Genomic DNA, 21,140 nt, shown 5'->3' on the forward strand with positions numbered 1-21,140 from the left:
ATGTGCAATGCCAGCCTTTGTGCAAGCAAAACCTCTCATTATTTGACAGTGGTTTAAAATGAAAATTCTTTACTGAGTGCTAGACCAGTGCCACTGAATCCTGACTGCACCATTCATTCACACAGGTAGCAGAGCTTCTGCCTCCACACAATGAGCTCAAGTAAGAGAGGTACTTTAATTTCCCAGACTAAAGCCTTCTAATCTCCAAGTCTAGCAAGAAGAGACATAAATATAAAAACTAAAATAAGGAACATTTGCTCTATTTTTTTCTAAATAGACTGTCTGATGAGAGGGCTACCTGTTGTCATACCTGGCCTTAGTTTTGTCCTGTCTCCTCCACAGGCTAATCTCATGCAATGCACTGCCACGAAGATGTTGCCCTTCCTGCTAGTCCTATGCAAGCATCTTTTTCCAGTATTCTATTGTTAAATAATGACTCCATGCAACTAAAACCAGGTGTTTGTCCGTGCTAAACTGAAGTAATGCTGGCAATAAGCCTGTGGAACCCTAGGATGGCTCTCTTGCTACAGACTTCCCTTCTGGATGCTCCGGCCAACTTAATACCCCACACATTTTAGCCTGTCAAATTTTAATAGTCCCATTCTTACCCTGTTTTAGTGTCTGCATGTGGTTTTCTGCTCCAAAACACAATGCAGCGCTATTTCCAGCCATCATTTCTGTGCTCCTGTGTTACAAAACACTCATTAGCATAGGAAATGAAAACCACAGCCAGACCTGGGGGGTGGAATCACTTGTTCCCTAGGTCCTTCCAACAAAAGGAAAGAACAATTCCCAAACCACCAACCCACAGAAGACCCTACAGTTTCATCAGTTTTCATGCTAAGCTCCCCCTGAAATCAGTACCTGGTATGGGGTTAAGGGAGTGACTCCTCCTTGGAAAGGCACATTTACTGCAATGTAGCTATTAAATGGAACAATTAGAACAAATGTTAGTGTATTAGAAACAGTGTGAACTGGTCAAAAGCTCAACCTTTACCTCTAAAAAGAGCTCACTTTGTGCAGGCAATAGGGCTCTTTCCCCTAAATTTAGGTGTGTTCCATTTAAGCCTGATGTTCTCTCACACCCAGTGTCAAAGCTTATGAGAGCAGGAAGCACTGAAAGCAAACCAGGACAGGTTTCCCATAAAAATGGAATAAATATTTTTAAGCATCAAAAACAGTAAATTTGGCATGTTGAAAGAGATGCAAACAGCTATCCCTTTAAAAAGCCTCTTTTAGGACCAAAATACTTTACACTCCTTTTCTCACAGCTATATGTTCACATGCTCTAATCTATTTTTAGAATGTCCTTCCTAGATTAATTTTTAAACTTGAGTCTGGACACTTCTCACCCTCTCTCTGCCCAGATATCCCTGTTGAGTCTGTTCCACTACTGAAGGCTGCAAGGACATGGAAGTCAGCCTGCCACAGGTTTGCATCCACCCTTTCCCACTAAAAGCAGAAAAAAACAACACAAGGATAGAGAGCCTGTAGAGAGGAACAGGGCACAGCACTTACAGGGCAAGAGCCATAACTTCCTACAGCAGGCATGCTATTACAAGTACTTTCTGTCACAGTAGATGATGACTTAAAGCCATCTCATTAAATGCTGCAAGGCTTAAAAAGAAGGACAAAAAAAGAGCTGTTCCCCAACTTTCAAGGAAAAGAGTATACATAAGCACACCTGCCTTCATCCACAGAGTAACCAGCCCAGACTTAGGCTTGACAATATCTCTATAAGAAAATAAACCCACCACAGACTTTACAGGATAAATACATAACTAAACCTGGCAGTTCTCTTCACCCGATATAATTCTACAGCTTTAGCTATGTTAGCTCACAAGTGTGACAATTTTAACCCAAGCCTGTTTATATGCTTTTATTTAGAAGGGTCTTGTACCTGCAAGTCTGTATACATCACAAATCTTTTGAAAGGAAACAGATTTCAGACAACCACTGATGTCAGTGTGAACTATTTAAGGAGTAGTAGGTTGCTTTAGACTAAGCCAGTTCTTCCCATTCCACTTAAAAACAGCTGGGGGAAAAAAAACCAGCAATGTAATGGTGATTAAAAGGAGTGGGTAGGGAGGAAGGGATTTAACCAGCTACTTTACATGAGATGCTCAATGAGCAATTTCTGTGGATTAAAATTTAATCTGACACTAGTTCAGACTTCTGCTATTTACATGCGTAGTCGCAAGGAGTGGTAAACAGCGCTTGTAAACTGAGAGGAAGCTGTGCCCACAGACCACAGCATATCAAAATATCCAGTGCGGGTCAAATCCAGACAAGTCTCCCAGCCATACCATGGCCTCTGAACTCCTCAAATAAACTTCTGCATTTCCAGACAAAAATGTTCTCCACATTACACATGAACAATCTGCAAAGACTAAAGAGCACACATGAGGTAGCCAAGAAGAGCTAATAAAAGCACAGATATTACACCTTTTTCTTCTCTTCTCTGATCTTATTTTGGTAATTACCAGTTATTTTTATGTATCTTAAGAGACTCGCTTGTAAATAAGAAATATAGGAACGCAGTGCTGGAGCACACCAGCACAAGCACAGGGAGTCAGGACTCAGGAAAGTGAGTTTACGAATTATGTTTACACATTTTTAATACAGTCTAATGATTAAATCAAAAAGGAAACTAGGAAGGATATTTGCCCTTATCTTAATTAGCAAGGCTGTTTATGCAGGCTGAAAGGTAAGCATGTGTTTGTTTCTCCATCTCATTTTTATGTATTACAACTGAAGAGCATTGCATTATTTGAACTCTCGAAATCATAAGTAGCTTCCAAACAATTTTTCCACGAATGATACTTAAAAATGTTACACTTGATCCATCCAAGTAAGACCTATTTTACCCAGAAAGAATAAGGCTCTCACTTACCAGAAAGATTCAAAAGCATGCAAAATAAACATAATTCCCTTCCTAAACTTCTATCAATACATTCTTCCCCCTAAAATTTCTACAAGTAAATTGCATCACTACAAGTTCAATTATGCCATAAAGTGGCTTTTTGCTCTAATTCTTCCAAACAAGAATCTATGAGGTCATTTGATTGGTATCTTAACTACAGAATCTAAATTGAGATTGAAAACCAACCAACAAAACACAACCCGAAAACTGACAACACCTAAAAAGCTGATCACAGTAGGTGCTTCATGCCAGACACATGGAAGGGGTTCAGGAACTGTAAAAATGATTCCCATCCATTACTTCCCTCTCACTCTCAGAAGTATTTCCTGTTCTGAGTACCACCAGCTCTACTAGACTACGTGAAAGGGCACGTAAAACAGGTATTTCTCCTATCTATGTGATATCTGCAATATTCAGAAATATTGCAGTATCTCAATTACTTCAAAAACTTCCCTGAATTATTTAAACAACCACCGCTATTTCTACAATGCAGACAGGTATTTCTCCTATCTATGTGATATCTGCAATATTCAGAAATATTGCAGTATCTCAAGTTACTTTCCTGAATTATTTCAGCAACCACCACTATTTCTACAATGCATGTCATCCTGCCAGAGTTTTCTGAATCCTGAAGATTATGTCCATGGGACACGGGCAAGTTTTTAGATTAAAAAAAAATTAAGAAAAACCACACATCATCCTGCCAGAGTTTTCTGAATCCTGAAGATTATGTCCACGGGACACGGACAAGTTTTTAGATTAAAAAAAATTAAGAAAAACCACACTTAGGCAGCTGCACCTCCAAGCAACTTTCTTTGCTCAGCAAGGTACAGAGGCGAGTGAGGAGATGACACACCCTGGCTTGTGCCATCTCCCTGCAGGGAAGGGACCTTCTGCAGAGGAATGGAGCAGGTCACCAGGGCCAGCAGCACCGCCACGGATAAACCTGACAAAGTCCACCTGCCACAGCACCAAGCAATAAGCTAACAAAAATTAGATCAGATAGCAGACCTCCAAGTGTTTATAGCCCATGACTCAACTTTCCCTCCTGTACAGTGACCTTTATGGAGGACAGGAAAAGGAGGCGAGCATGCTTATATGTTAAATTCATACAGTCCATTATCCAAAAGAGTAACTGGTATCAGAGGCTCCAAATTTACTTAAGAAGCAGAGCAGCAGTGGCTTATGATATCCCCAGAAGGCCAGAACAGAGGAAATTCGATTGTTTTTGTGCTCCTGGTGTCTTGTGAAGCATGCACAATTTTTCCTCAAAATTAACAACAAAGTCGTAAGGTGGAAGACACAGAAGTAGTGTGATCATCAGCACAAAGAGGATATTTTAAGACCTACCTTAATGCTCAAGTTCACTTTTGCAGAGACAGAATACAGCTGACATTTGCCTGGACAAGACAGAGCTAGAGGAATACAACATTACAACCCAAAATACTCAGCATTACCCCAAAAATAGTGTCCAAATAGTGTTCACTTCCTCTATCAAGTGTTAGAATACTCTAAAAACAAAAGCAGAGCAGGGTAAGGCAAAAGTGAAATTGCCTGGAAAGCCTGAAGGGCACACTGAACAGATCCTTTTTTCCATTTAGGAAATTCACAGCAGAGTATCACTAATGGTAAAACTTGAGGTCCAGAAGATAAAGTTCAGCAAAGTGACCTTTTATGCATTTCAGATCAAAAACCAGCTGGGTCATATGCATGCTCAGATAGCCTTGGGCATATGACAAACAAGCTTAAAAAAAAAAATAAAAGGTTTGTGAGCAAGCACTCCAGAAAATTCTACTCAAGAGCTATATTCACAAGACATGCTCAATCTTTCATGTTTGATATTATAATCTAAAGACGAGACAGAGTTCAGTAAACAGTAAATGTGATTCTGCACAACCTTGTTATCTTTTCATCTCAACAGTTAAACCTATGTGAGGGAGTGCAAAGAGGTTACAAAATACTATCAGCACAGTTTATTAAAAAGTCTTTTTGCATTTATTTTGTAGCAGGATAAAATTTAAGGTAGCAGAGACTTCACCACCACTGTCAGAGGACCAGGGCGGATTCTTTAAAAATCCTTTGGAGTTCCAGAAGCAAGAGGAAATTTTTCTTCAGGAGATACTGCACTCTTACGTGACCAATGTTTACCAGATTAGAGCGGTTTTGCTTTTTGTATGTTAGCTAACCAAAAGTGAATGGCAAAGATGCATAGATTCTTCCCTTATTTCTCATAAACGGGATCCAAAGTAACAGATTACGGGGATTTTTCTGCTGGTTTTGCCTTTCCTCCCCATAGCCATGCACCTCTAGAGACCCATTATTCTGGGAGTTTTAGGACTTTAACACATGATCTTGAAATTCAGGGAAATTTTGCACTTGGAGGACTCAACAGCACCACCCCTGATTTCAAAACTGAAGGATTCCACACTCATCTGTGGTATTCCACCTCCCCAATGCCCCCAATCTTTTTGGATCATTATATTCTGGTTTTGAACTTTAGCTTCTTATCTTTCCCACATCTCACCCAAAGAGATTTTGCTGTCCACCTTCTGAAAGCACCTTCAGATCATTTCAGTTTATTGTTGTTAATACAAATTCAAGAGAAAACAAGCTACTGTCCTATCTTCACACCTAGGAACGAGAGAACAGAACCTGAAACCTTCAGCTCTTGCAAAAATGGGAGGGTAAGGGTTGCTCTTGGGTTTGAGTTACAGAGTATTTCCACAACCTAGAAACAGTCAAATAAGACTATCTATTGAATTAATAAGTATTTGAAGAATATTCTCATGGCTGCATACTTACTTTAGCACATAAAATTCAAGTAACCAGAAGAAAGTTAGCTCAACAGTAAGGGGCCCAGATGCTTCTCTTGTTAGATGAGAGAAATTACAAAAACCAAGTACTCTGCAAATTAAGGTAAACACAGCCAGTAGTCCTCGTTGCCCAAATGAATAAAGAACTCTGAGCAGACAGTTGTGTTCACGTTTCACATAGCTTTGTCCTTCCCCACCAAACTCAGCCCAGTGTAGGACTGCCAGAACACCCTTGCTTGGATCCCCCAACCTAGCAGGGATGGCTGCTTCTCCATCTGGAAGCTGCAATCCTAGAAAAACACCACGAGACAAAAAAGGTGTGGGAAAAAGTTTTTTGGGGTCTTTTTGTTCTGTTTAGTGTGACACTCGTCACGTACTCATTTCTTTGCCAACAACAAAAAATCCAAGTGGAGGGAAAAAAGAAACAACAACCCACTCAGGCAAGCAATTTTTTTCCATAAATGATAAGCAAAACAACTACAGTCAAACAAAGTTGAAGGCTACTGGCAAGAAAATAGAGGCCTAGGCCCAGCTCCTTCTACTGCCTGAGAAATGAAGGCACAAACCAGTATCTTGATGTTCTTCCCTGCTGTTTCATGCTGCTTTCCCACTGTATTTCTGCAGCAGTGGGAATAAAGACAAAAGAAGCACCAAAGAACAAAGCCTGAAACTCATTCTGGCAAAAACAGGGAGGGGAACAAAAGACAGAGTGGAAGTGGATGGACTACTTATAGCAATTATTGTCAAACGTTTTTGCACTTCCTTCCTTAATGTAGCTCCTTTGGTACACAAAGGCCTTCAAATAGTTCTGAGAGGTTCTCTTTGTAAAACAAGGAGAAAGGAAAACTGTAATAAGACTATGCAATGAAGATAAATCTTCCCAATAATGCAAGCTCCAGGAAACACATGGAGGTCAAATAAAACTATTATTTGCCTTTTCAAACACTATTTTCCTCAGCTGCTAAATAAAAACATTATGAAGGCATTTTACACAGTAAAATTTAACCTTCTATTAACCTTCCATATTAAGTAAACAAACCTTTCTAGCCAATAAGCATCATTGTGAACTCTCCGAGATGATAAGCAATACCTTAATTACATTCATTTACATGACTTTGAAATTGTTCCAGACCAAAGTCAACAACTACAAGGTCAAAGAGTATGGAAATCTAAAATAAGGAGAAATCCATAGTCGGCCAGTTCACAAGGATTGTGCAGCATCTTTCTAACCCAGTTTGCAAAGGCTCAGGGATACAAACCAGGAACTTGCTTTTCATCAATTAGATCAAAAAAGCAAATCCTTTAAAACACCAAAGACAAAGTCCATCCCTTCTTTTTTTTTTTTGAAGACTATTCAATGTTGAAAGCAATGGACACTTCAGAATTGTTTTTAATGTGTAATGGCCAATCCAGCTGTATGAATACCTTCTAAAAATGTTTTATAATATTCTAAATTAATAACATAATAAATATAAAATATAAATATAATATTCTAAATAACATATACTCTTAAAAAATACATCCCTATCACTGAGAACTAGCAAATACTTGGTATAGAGTCTTTATACTTGGGAATGCTAAACTGACAAGTTTGCAACTTTTAAGATGCTACATGAACACTGTCATTGCTTCACCCATGGCACACTTAGAGGGGGAAATGCCAATAATGCTCAAACAGCAATTAGAAAAAACTTTTAACAATGACTGTTTCAAGAAACTTCATAAAGTATGACATGCCCTGAAACAGCAGAAAAGTATAGACACAGTCCATCCATTCCTAAGATATTAGATAATGGCTCAGATATGATCAATAGCAATCAAATTAGCCAAAATGGAGCACACATGCACGCTGCACTGATGGATCATTTCAGGATTACATTTTGTGTATTATAACCACAAAATTATTACAAATATACATATACAAAAATCTGAAGTACAGCTTTTGGATTTAGGCAGTCCAATATCAATACACTGCAGCTGACAACGTTTTCTTAGTATTAAATTAGGTAAAACTCCCTGCACCCTACTTTACTAGCCAAGCACTTTTTATACAACTCTCAAGCCAGCAACCTTCTGCAATTTAAGTATGATTTAGTGCAAGAGAAGCAATGAGTATTATAAAATTTATGCTTGTTCACCTTCTCTCCCCACAGAGAAGGGCAAGACATTTTTTCATGTAAATATGTATTAGATCCAAATCATTTAAATAGATATTATTCCATAGAGAACATGATGCTGCATATGCCCATTTCAGCTCCATGTTACTAAATAAACTGCAAGATAATGATGTTGCCTTGCTCATCCTAAAGGACACTGTAAATACTTCTAGGCATTTCAAACAGAAGTAAAAAGGAAAAACTAGGGTGGCTCTTACAGAGCTTTCTAAAGTGAAGACAAGTTACTGGCAAATTAGGAAATCTCTTTAGAAACAGGTCACAGCTGCCACAGAAAAAATATAGCTCAGGTACAAGGAATCCTTACAGTATGAGTAGCATTATCATTGCTGTCATCCAATTTCATTTTCTTTTAAATGAAGAAGGGAAAGATAATCGCATTTGCAAGGAGAAAACCAAGAAACTTTAGTCAGGTGACTACTTCTAAAAGTTAATGTAGAAATGCTAAATGCAGGGTGCCAAATGCTAATTTGTCTCTAATATGTCTCAGTTATATTTAGCTACAAGTGTCACTGCTTGAATGGAAAAGAGACAGAACAGGGAAACCTTAAAAATGAGATCTTTAAGCATGACTTTTAGGTGAATGCATACATCTCCCTGCTTTTCACAAAATGCACCAGAAGTTAATCAACATCTTACATAAAATGCAATATAAGCTAACAATTTCTTTCTCAACCATGTATATATTTAAAGTGAGGAGGACTGTCATTTGACTTGAAGCCATCACATACCATTTGGGCCACAGTCAGTTATCTTACAATACAGTCTGACCTCTACTTGATTTTAAAATAGGATAATCACCTTCAACTGTGTATGAACCTTGAACATTATCAAAAACAGTTATATTGCATCAACGATTTATTAATAGTCTTATATTAATAGTAATGTAACTTTGACTTTACAAAGTCATAAAGATGATGAGAAACACAGTCAAGACTTATTGTGCTACCTATTTTATTTTAGGCTTCTAAGGCAACCTCATGACACAATCAGAGAAACTATCCTGAAAGTAAGAGCTACAAAGGAAAAACAACAGAATGTGCATGTATCGTCCCAGTTCGACAGCAGAGCAGGAAGGATACAGACAGCATAAGGAGTTCAGACAAATGAGTTTCAGATGCTGAAACCTTTCAAGTACCAAAACTGTCCTGCAGCCAATTGTGCTTGGAACTGCAGGAGCGTTCATGCTGAGACAGGTAACCTCTGGACAGCACAGGAGCAGCGGCTGCAGCGAGGAAGAGGCGTGAGCCTTCCGTGGGAACGCGCTAAGCCAGATTCCCCTCCCAAGGAAAGCGCCCAAAGCCTACAGGCTCACATTCAAAACAAACCTGGGGAAGGAGGAAACGTTCTGAGTTGAGCGTTTCTGGTTCCCAGCTCTCAGCGTGGCACCCCTGCCGCGCGGTCACTTCTGGAGCTGCTGGCCCCGTTGCACCACAGTTCAAACAAAGAGCGGCTAAGAAAGCACAGTATTCTATAACTGGCATTTACAGCATCGGCCTTGGACTCCTAATCTTTACCAGACGGGCACACAAATCAATCTATCAGCTCATAAAGGTATGCTTTTTAACCTCCAAAACAGATGGGATTGGCCAGAAACGTCTGGCATGTCAAACTGCTAATCGAGGCTGCCCTTTGCACAAAATAACCCACTTAAGTTGAGGCATGGTTGCACTGTAACAGACATTAGTCTGTGGGAAACCCATTTAACTGTCACATACTCCCGCCACTCTTGCTCTCCCTTAATTAAGCCTAATGCCTTATGCTTTGACCTTTTGTTCTAGCCTATTAACCCTATCTAGTACAAGTTCAAATATGTTAAACCTAAAAGTTTGCTTTTAATATTGAATGCCATGCTACAGAAAGAGTGAGGGATGCTTCCCCACCTTGCAAGTTACCAACCCCTGTGTTAGTCCTCAAAGACAAAATATGTTCAAACACTGATCAGTTTAACAACAAAAAAAGTGCAGTTTCTTCCACTGGCACAGCCTACCTTTTCCTCTTTAGAGGAGGGTGAAGGAAAAAAAAAAAGTGAAACTTCTGCAAGCAACTTCATATCCTCAGGCTTCTGGGTTTATATGCAACAAGAAAAGCACATGCTATCAGCCAAGATCATACTGCACTCATTTGCTGTTCTCTGAAAGCCATCATTAAAAACAAGACATAATTGGTTTACAGTGACCAATTTTTCCTCAATTAAAGGCTGCCTCTGCCAACCCTCCTCACACTGAGTCACCATCTTGTTCTTTTGACAAGATACTTACACTTACTATGAGTATGTAATTCTCATATGCATCTCCAGGTGAGTTGCATCCTTTGAAGTTTCTCAGACTTGCACAGACTTAAACAAAGACATAATTTATTCATTCTAGCTACAAACTTTTCCTTTCATGCAAGCTCAACTAAAGCATGGCTGCCTTCTGCTCCATCTCTTAATTCACAAAGGTTACACAGCATCAACAAGACCAGCAGAAATGTTTTTAAAGCAGTACTCTTTCAGAGAAAGTCTACCCTAAGGGTCCAGAACTCTGACTTGACTTAAACAAGAACTCTAATCCCAGTGACAATAACAAACCTCTGATCAAGACACTACTGGACTCCACAACAAAGCTATTTATGTATGCAAGCAAGCTTGGTATACCAAGCTTGGTATTCCACAATTAACGCTTATAACTAGTAAACAAATCTATTCCCCACTCCAAAAAAAACAACAATGACTGCCCATAACTGCTTTATAATACAGGTTAGAAACAGAATGCAAACTGTGTGGGGATTATCAGCCATGTGTACACTGACAACCATGTTCCCAAACCTTTAGCTTAACCACCTTACTGACAAGTTGAACACTTGGTGCAACATCCTTCTTTAGAGTTTATGCTTCTGCAACTCTGATTATATAGAACTCCTTTTACAAAGGGGAAATAATCTTGAACCAAAGCTCTGAATTACTTTGAAGATGTGAGAGATTTCAAAAGGCTTGTTGCCACAAAAGCCACTGTCTACTAAGTTCTATTAAAGCTGTATAAGAGACCATCTGCTGCTGATCACAACAATTCTCCAGTTTTAAATTGCTAATTAATTAATTATGTTTTAATTCCAAAGTGCCTGACTTACTGATTCTGAGACCAGCAAGTAATACCATTTACTTTTCTGTAAATACAATTGCTCAGACAACTACAAGATGCACTACAGCAACATTCAACTTCTTTTTTTGAAAAGTTAAATAGAAAAAAACATTGTGGGAGGAAAAAACGGATTTATAATCTCAATTTCTGGTTATTTCCAAAGCACTGATTCTGGTTAAATCCAAATCCCTACAATGTAGGAAGTGTATATATTTTCTAATGATTTCACTTGGCTATATTCTATTGTGTTGGCGATGCTCAAACAGCACTACACAGACCAATGTTGTATTTGAGCAAAGTCAAGCAACGCATGGATTTATTTAAAATAAGAGAAAAACATATCCTTGCATCTGCAGTCTGTGTCGTTACAGTGGATACGAGAAAGCTCTGCAGGCTGGGATTTGGTATGACTGCCTCCAGCTTCTAGACCTTCCCTACTAATGCTCACAAAAGTTGCCACTGGAGGCAATGCAAATGAGTCCTAAGAGAGACAAGAAACAAAACAACAACTGCTTGTCAACCATTACATGCCCAAATTGTATTCTTTATGCTCATCAGCATTCTCAAGTTCTTAGGCACGCATGTAGGCCCACTGAGGACAGTGGGGCTACTCAAGTGAATAAAATGACTCACAAACCAAAGTGCATATACATAAGCAATCACTGGACAACACTCGGGGAATTATTCCCTGGTATCAAAGAAAAACAGGATTTAGGAAATGGGAAGCAAGGGAGCAGATCCAAACAAAATGACAGCGATGCTAAATGTCTACAAGCCATTGTAACGTAATATCTAATAATGATTTTACTGTGATGGTCCCTTGCCACACAAGCTCAATTTGGATCTGTTTTATTTAAAAAATAAGAGAGATGGTAACATAGAAAGTGTTATTTAATCTTCTCTTTCACTCTGAAATTATATGTATATCAAGTTCTTCACTATTTAGCTACCTCCCAAATAGGTGGGCTAAATCTTCAGAACTTAACAGCAAATTACACACAGAAAGTTCAGACATTACAAAAATATGTATTTTTCTTTAATCAGCACATATATTAAAAAAAACCCCAACTCTTACAGTAAAAGAGAAGGATTAACTTGAGCATTTATCACTTCAAAACATATTATAATCCTAAAAGGCTTATACAGGGCACACAGCTTTCTGACAGCTTTGTCAAGACAAAGAACAAACCCCAAGCGAAAGAGACAAGGTAAACAACCCAAACAAATTTTTTACCTTGAATGTGATTCCATTAGGAAAGCTCTTCCTTCAGGAGTCCAAGGATGTATTAATTGTCTTCCTCAAAAATTTCATGCTGGATCTGAAAAGAACAGCAGAAATCCCCCCATGAAATTCTGCAAATCATTCTTTCCTACCTAATACGTCTTGATCTATTTTCTTACAGTTGGTATAACAGAGAGCAATGCTTTATTTTGTTTAGTACAAGCTGCAAATAACATTTTCATACCAGAAGAACAATGTAGATCCAAACTTCAGAAATCAAAATCTTCCAGACAGAACCACGAGTAAAACCAGTAGAAATAACTCATGTTGTCTTGAACAAAATCCACATTCAACTCTAAGCCAGAATCCTCTTTTCCTTCCTTTCATTCAAAAAACAGCTGTGACATGAAAGCCCTCCTTCCTATGTAGTGGTTACTGCTTAACACTTCAAACTTGCACCCATGAACATCAAAATCAGTTTCTAAAGAGCCTCTATTAATTTGCATATACATAAGGAAAAGACAAGAGTACAGTATAACAGGTGAGTGCAATGCTAAATGCAACAAAATTAGTTAGAAAAAAAATAAACCAGCAGAAATTGTAATATTTGCTTTTGAGAGATTTAAGAACAGTATATAACACTATTTTATTTTAAAGAATGTTTTCCATTACAATCCTAACCTTAGAAGTTCTTCTCAACATTTGTCCATTATTCTTAAGTGAAGTTTTGCTTAAGGTTGCAAACTTAGAGCTAGCCCAGATCATTCTTATTTTCTGCTATTTCAGCCTTGTTGTTGTAACAAGCCTCACTACTAAAGGTCTTTTTTTTTGGTTATCCCCAAAGCAGTAAGCTTATTATGCACAGAGTCAACTTTAGATACAATAAAATACACTTGAAAAATTAAAAAGAAGATACTTTCTCCACCACTAAACTGAACTTTCCCCTCTCTCCTTCTGGTTGGTAATGGGAGAGTTCCTCTTCTTATTGCAACACCTTTAGCCTCTGTTCCCACAAAAAAAAAACCCCACAAACAAACAACAACAAACAAAAAAAACCCTAAAAAAAACACAAAAAAACTTTAAAAAAATCCAAGCTTTTTAAACAAGAAGATTTCTCAAGCATTGAGGACTCCACAGGTGGGTCCAGGTGGGTAGGATAGAGGGGGAAGAGTGGGAAATGTGTGTGCTGGGAGCACATCTGAGCATTTCTCCCTCCACAAAACCACTTGGATCCAAGCCAGATTAGAGAAAACATCTAACTCTGACCACTGCAATGTGCTTGCTAACCAGGAAAGAAGATACAGGTGTTGATCAATGGGTCATCATCCAAAAAAACATCTATTCAAAGCTTTCAGTGACATGAAATAACAGCAGCATGCTGGACTACTGCCAGCACCAAGACCCAACAAAAGATGCCCAACAGAGCCAATTAAGCTGAAAAATAAGTAAATACCCTGGAATTACATGCAGACAATATTTTAAATCCTTCTTCCATATACATAACAAAATGAAAAGGCAAGTTGCACCACAGAAGGGGTGCAGTCCTCAAAATTTGTATTCACAAAGAGGGTGAAGAAAGATCTGCCATCACAATAAACATTAACAGAGAAATGAGAGGTAAAGTGACAAAATAAACACAGTTCAAAGCCTTCTCAAATCCATTTTACTGGAAGGGTAAATAAGCTGGATGTGGAATCTTTTGTAGACAATGAAAAACAGGACATGAGGTCCCAAAGAGCAGAAGAAAGCAGCGCTATTAAAAAAACAAGGCACCAGAATTTGAGGAAAAATAGTCAATTTCAGTATTACTGCTCTATACTACAGATGTAGACAAAACGTTTTTCACCACTGACAAGTGAGTGAATTTAGTCATTCTTACTTCCAGGAGAAGAGAGATTGCCACGTAATAGGGAAAAACACAGAACAAGACACAAAAACACACTCCATACAGTACTGCCATGAAGGTTCAATGTATAGATGTGATTTCCTTTAGGTCAGCATTCAACAGTCTTTTTTGAATTATTCCAAGTGACAAAAAAAGGTTTAAGAGAGTTCAGTGAAAAGACAACAACAGAATTTGTTATTTCTGGGAAAAAAAATCCGTATTTCTTCAGTGTGATTTAAATATTGAGGAGGAAAAAAAACTTTTCTAGAATAATATTCTATTCCCAAACTCTTTGTATCTGAACCACTCGCTTTACACACCTTATAGTTTTTGGAATGTTGATTTGTGTTGTTTTATGGACTACCAAATGCAGGATAGGTGGTAACACGAACACCACCAACAAGGCCATCTCCTAGGGCAAGAACTGTCATTTCTTTTTACATCTGAGGCAAGCCTTGCTTTTGACATCACTGAAAAGGCCTTTTCAGTTCACCTTCCCTCTCTCTTTTCACAGGGGGATGGGGCACAGAGAAGAAGCAGAAAGCAGGTAGAGATGAATCTTAAAAGTTTGCTATGGAAAAAAAATCCAAACAATACCAACTCCAAGACCAATGAGAACAAAAATACAGTTCATCTGTGAGCAAGATATACTGCTTGGCTACATTTCAACACTAAACTTCACGGACTATTTTTTGGGCAAATTAAATACTTCCTTATTTGTTTTCAAATAATAGTTTCATCCAAGACTGGAACACATCTAGCACCTGATTTCTTTGCAAGGACTCCCTCACAACTTCCTTTCTGGAGAGGAGGAAGATCCTCCTCTCAGAAGTCTTTCCCAACACCGAGTTTCTCTCCTACATTAAACTCAGTCTTAGAAACCACTGACTAAAACAGAAGATCTGTAGCTTCTGCTTTTAATCTGATTTAGTCTACAAGCAACACTGGTTTTCCTCTGCTGAAGGCAATTTAGAAATAAGTGGTATGAAAACAAAATTTCACTCAAGACAGGCAATTAAACAAGAGCAATGAGCTCCAATAACAATTTAAGTATGAGAAGACTATGCCAGGAGGGGTTTGACCCAAGCTAAGATGTCTAGCAACTGCTTCTTCCCCTTTCTACACATGAATATTTATTTACATGAGTTTTAGTTTCTATTCTCTTTCTTCAACCATCAAGCCAAGTGACCTGCAACAGACAGCCAAATAAATTACCAAATTAATTCTTTCAAGTGCTAAATAGGTCTGCTAGCATTTCCAAGTATTTGAAATAAATAATCCAGAAACCCTAAAGAGCAGGCATTCATCTTTACCAAAAGAGTCCCTCTGCCCACTTTTCCCAAGGAATATCTTCCCACTGGGAAACACATGAGTTTTCACGTGAACCCAGACGTTCACCCAGAAGTACTGGGTGCCAACCCTTGTATGCTGTTTTCTAATTCAGTCTTTTCCAATGCAGCTAGTGAATCCCTAACACCAAAATGTGGAAAAGCAATGCCACAACCCTGCTAAACACTTCCCCCCAGCTCTCCCACTGTGTGCTGCAAGCAGGCCAGCACAGCTCAGAGTTACTGTTCTTATCGTTTTGGCCTGTTGGCAGGAAGAAAGAGCAAACCACAAATGCTGTTACCATTAACCTTTTTGTCTTTAGTTCAAGGCTATTTAGACAGACTGTCAAATTTATGCTTTCTATTTTTTTATACATTTATGCGTATTCTTTCACACCTTCTCCTCTTGCTCAGACTTCATTCCCTACCTACATACCTTTCTGCTTGCTTGCCATTACCCACCCTCCTCAGCAGCAATGATTTATACTCCAAACTTTGCACTTCTTGTCCCAAAAGGGTGTTGAAATGTTTTAATCCATAGGACAGCTATCCTATTAACCCTGCCTCCTGCTCATCACCCAACCTATCACTCAGCAGGTGGCAGAGCCCTGCCCTGCCTGGAGGCCCCATCCATGGGAGGGCAGCCACCAAAGCCCCCCATGGAAAAGGGGCTTGTGCCCCCAAACCAGGCACCCAGCTGGGAACCCCACACTTCCCCAGGCTCTCTTCTGGACCCCCTCCACATTCACATACAGGAAAAAGAAACACCCACAAGACTTTTGGGGTTCAAGATACAGGCAAGCTCTGAAGACTATTCTAAAATAATAATTCAGAGATCTTATGGTCTTCCTGTCTTCTCTGATAGCTCTGCAAGGAGGTGTCAAGCACAGCCTTAGAGCAGGACAGCTGACTGGGGGAAATGCAACTCCCTGGCTTTGCCTTGAGCAAGTTTATTCATGTGCTCTGCACAGTGCAAAACAGGGTTTATCTTTTATTGTAGCCATGTCCCGCATTGTTCCTGGCAAAGTTAACAGTGCTCTCACTGCTAATGATAATAAAGCTGGCACTATATAAACTTTCTGCCAATGTTCAAAGCCTGAAAAAGAAAGTTTGCTCTGAAGAGACAAAATAACCTTTAAGCAAGCAAGACTTTGTCAATTCTTTAAAGCAAATCATGCAATAAGCAAAACTGCAGGCAAACATCACAAAGTTAATACATGTTTGAGTTAACTGAACCACTTGAAGTTTTTCTTGATGCCTTTTACAGGACAAATTTACCCCAAACACTGCAGGTGATACAGCCAGTGATTAGATCACCCTTTTAAGTTTACAATATAATACCATTATTTACTTTTGCTTCTTTATCAACATAGTTTTTATGACTATCGTAAATTTTGGTTAGCACATCATTCACTTTAGAAAAAGAAACAAGCATGGGAAGCAAAGAAAAAGATGTTTTTACCCACAATTTTCTGCCAAAAGACTAAAAGAGAAAAAACCCCAAAAACCTCAATCCAGCATGGTTTGGCATTCGACTGCATGTTGTATTCTGTGCATGCATGGCCTACAAAACCTGAAAGCCATTGATAGTTCTTGCTCATTAGATAACCCAGAGGCACAGGCCAGTCCAGCAGCAGGTCAGATTTCACCCCTGCCCAAAACAAGCAGTCACTACTCCCCACCTCCTCCATGGAACTCAGAACACAAACACCCTTACATACGCTTTTCAATCACGCCTAACTCAGTCTTGCTTTGGAGTCCACATCAACTCTACCTCAGGAGAGCACTGACAGAACAACAATCCAAACTTCTCAACCACAAGTTTGGGAACACAGCTGCCTCAGACAACAAAAACCCCAAAGCTGCCTGAACACTGTTCTTGATGAGAACTTCTGCTTTCCAAGATGTTAGCTACTGATGCCCATAGAGCAGAATTACTCAGATGCCATTAAATGTGATCCCAGCCACAAGATACCCTCAGCTCAGAGAGCTTTTGTCATCTGGCATCTTAATGTGTCACTCTCTCATGTGCTCAGTCAGCCCTAGAAGCAGTAAATCGCATTTGTGTCTTAAAGAAAATGTTCCCTACTTGCTCAGGAATACACCACCCCCTTTCCACAAGTGACTGCTTCCTCCCCACAGGTCTTCGCAGATTGGATTCGCACTCTTTGTTAAATAAAGCTTTACGGTATCTCTGAACATTTATAGTGCCATGACTCAGTTAAATTCTAATCAGCCTGTGAGCTGTCTGACACTGCAGCAGGTCCCCTCAAAATAAAACAAGGAATAATATAGTCTCCAGATTCCAGAGAGATGAGGCAAAAGAGGACAACTTCCACTTCAGCCTTCTTAACAACAACATAATCCCAAAGCCAGAAATCCCACTGTTTTTTTTTCCAACACCTTCAACATGTGTCAAGCACTTTATCTGAATCCTTCTTTAAACTAAAAGCCCAGTAAATCACCAGGATAGACAAGACAGAAGAAGAAAGGTGCAGCACATACATAAGGCTGTCTGCTCGCTACAACGCTGCCCCCGTTTTGCCTACGCTACGTTTCCTTAGGTTTCACTACCTTCCAACTTAATCACCCACTGACACTTCGAAAGAAGAGCCTCAAACAACACGTTCTGCAGGGAAAAACGAAGGGTGGAAGTGGGAGGAAGAAAAAATTTTAAAATTCACCTTTAGAGGGCTTCGGGGACACACCAAAAAAAAAAAAAAAAAAAAAAGGCACATAACGTCTGGAAAAGTAACCTTTAGTCTAGAAGGGAAACAGCGACGTCCCTAAGGAGCGCGAAGCGATGAGAAGGCATCTTTGGGGGGCGCAGGGAGCCGAGCCCGAGCCGCGGCCGAGCGGGGACGGCGGCGGCAGCCCCGGGCTGGCGGCGGGCCCGCAGGTGCGCCGCCGCAGCCGCTGCGCACCGAGCGGGGCTCGCTCGCTCCGCGAGGGGCGGCGCGGGCTCCCCGCGATAAAGGGGGCCCGGCCGTGCGCTCGGCGGAACACTCGCGGCTCCCGGGGGGGACGGACTAGTAACTTTTCCGTTCCGGCGGCTCCCCCAAACCCACCGCGGCCAGGCAAACTTTCCGCCCGCACCGGGGGTGCCGCGGCCGCCGCCGCCGCGCCGGGCTCACCCCGGCATTGTTCCCCGGTGCCGCCGCCCGGCAGCAGCGCGGCCCCGGCCCGGCCCGCCCCGCTCGGCCATTTCCCCGGCGGGCCGGAGCCGGGGCGGGCGGACGGGTCCCCGCGGCGGGAGGACAGGACGGGGCTGGACAGGGCAGGACGCGCCGCCTCCCGCCACCCCCGGGTCCGCGCGTCCCCCCCGCGCCGCGCATCCCCGCGCACATACAGGGCGAGCCGAGCTCCGCTGCGCTGCTCTCCGCGGCTCGGGGCTCTGCTGCAATGCCTGCGAGGCTGACTTTCAAAGCCTAACCCGCAGCCGCGATCCTCCCTCTCCGCCTTCCACCTCGCCCGCCGCGGCGCAGCCCGGCCCCTCCCCGCGCCGCGCCATTCATCTCTCCAGCCAAGTTTCTTAACCCTTTGGTAACCTCCCGGCAGGAGGCAGGCGGGATGCGGGCATGCAGGGATGCGCCCCCCGCCCCGCCCCGCCCGGGCAGGGCAGGGCGGCCGCACGTACGCGGATCCCATCCCCTCCTGCCCTCTCTAATTAATCTGAATGAAGTCGCAGAGCCCCCGGGAAACAAACTTAGGAGCGACAGCACCGGAGGACCCGTATCTAATGAAAGCGGCAATGGCTTAAAAATAACACTTTTTTTTTTCTTTTTTTTCTTTTTTTTTTTTCTTTTTCCTTTCCCCATTCGGCTGCTTTGGAATAATAGGGGCTGCTAGTGTGACTAGTACTTGTCGGCTTACAGCTTACGTTTCCAGCCTTTCCTCCGAAAAAACACGCGCCAGAAACTTCAGTGCTATTATTATTGTTGTTGTTATTATTATTGTTATTGTTACTACCGCTGTTTCGAAGGAAAGGCCGGGATGCTCCCGGCAGCGCCCCGGCACCTGCGGCTGCTCCCGGCTGGCGCTGCCCCCGGCCGCGGCCCTGCCGGCTCCCGGCACGGCTCCTTATCCCGGCCCCTGCTTCCCAGGCCACCGGGAGCGGCGGGGAGCATCCCTGCCGGCTCTGCCAGGGCGGTCCCTGTGGTGCGGGGGAAGGAAGGAGGACGGGCGGGGGGAAGCGCCCCCAGGATCGGGGGCAGAGCGGCTCATCAAAGCCATGCTGTCTGCCCACGTGGCGAATAAATACAGTTTGGGAGGGGGAAAATAAGGAAAAAAAGCAGCCTGGAGTTGGGCAGTGCTTCCCAAGAAGAGTCAGCCCTGCATTTTGGTAGGCGACGTCCCCCAAGCCTCTTCTGTCAGAAATTGCGCTGAATGTCAAGTTGTTCTTTAGACTTTGCTGCCACCAAAGAGAGCACGCAGAGATACAGGCTGAACCTGGCTGTATAAACGGAGCTACAAAGTGCAGGCGACCTTCATCACACCTCCTGTGTGCCTGTGTTTAACAAACGTCTCGACGTGTCGCACACTGTCTGCCAAGCGCTTTACAGAGTGCTTCATGATACTTCACTTCCACAGTCAAAGACTGACGAAAGAGAAACAAATTTGTTTGCAAGTCACATATAAACTGCATGGTAATTGCTGCATTAACACATGCCAACCTTTCAGTTTTAAAACCCAGGTAAAATAAATGATCTATTCAAGCGTCTTTTTAGTAAGAGACTAATATTAAAGAGCACAGGAATTTCCATTTTAAAGAAAGCAAAAGGGAGTCACATTTATGAAAAGCTAAATATTTTAACTGAGAGATAACATGAATGAAAGTAGATGTAGGAATGTGAAGCAAAACCTCTTTCACTTTGGAATGTACGGATTGTGTACAGGCTTAGAGTGGAGCTAGTAATGTATTACTTGACCTATTTTTTTAAGCCAATGAAAGATTTAGGTTAACTTCATCATGTGTTTTTAACCACTTTCTTCCAGACATGCAGCAGCATTTTCTAAAGCCATTGCATGTCACAGTGTTTATATAAGTCCCTTTTTGAGAACATAAGTCTCATAATATAGCCTGATGGTACTTCCATTAAAAGAATGGGTTTGCTCTTCATTTCCATTATAGGCTCATTAGCAAATTTTGATTGTAAAGAAATTATCCTTAATTTTTTATTTCATAAAGAATCTTCATCTCAAATTTTTTTCAATGCTAAGCAGCTAAGTTATCTAGGGAAAAGGAAATTTTCTCATTACTGCAGCAATTTATCTGCTATTTCAATCAAGAGTGTCTGTAGTAGAGACGTCTTTCATTCTTAACCTTAGGGAATGTATTGCGTAGATGAGAGACCTACAAAATGAGGAATCTTGGACAGGCAACAGAAAAAAATGTGTGTGTGGAGTATTTGTTAAAATTATTGTTGTCAGGTAGCATATAGTTGCTTGAGGACACAAGTTTCAGGAAGATACAATCAACTGAGACTGTATTAAATAATAAAACATAAAGATTTAGTCGGTTATTTCCACCACTTAATAGTTGTATCACAATGAATGGTGCCACTAGTCCATGTTTACTTAACTATGAGAATTCAAACAATATACCAAATAAATATCCTGTACAAGTAAAGGAAAAAAATCCATCACACAGTAAATCCATCTCTCAGGAAGTAT

The 21,140-nt window shown here is 41.0% G+C and overlaps 1 protein-coding gene across 4 annotated transcripts in view; it reads right to left on the reverse strand.

The window, feature by feature from the left end:
- NRIP1 (nuclear receptor interacting protein 1) overlaps nucleotides 1–21,140 on the reverse strand; it is a 94,479-nt gene that overhangs the window by 53,337 nt on the left and 20,002 nt on the right. For 2 of the 4 annotated variants that reach the window (XM_039713124.1, XM_039713123.1), the window contains exons 1-2: nucleotides 18,817–19,194; nucleotides 12,267–12,351 (exon numbers count right to left, since the gene is read on the reverse strand). The gene's annotated coding sequence lies outside the window, so the exon portion shown is untranslated. Of the gene's footprint in view, nucleotides 1–12,266; nucleotides 12,352–18,816; nucleotides 19,195–21,140 lie in introns of those variants that run through there. The other 2 variants (XM_039713126.1, XM_039713125.1) reach the window with 1 other exon arrangement.

Source organism: Passer montanus, unplaced genomic scaffold (assembly GCF_014805655.1).
Source record: "Passer montanus isolate IOZ18808 unplaced genomic scaffold, ASM1480565v1 scaffold28, whole genome shotgun sequence".
Taxonomy (NCBI): Eukaryota; Metazoa; Chordata; class Aves; order Passeriformes; family Passeridae; genus Passer; species Passer montanus.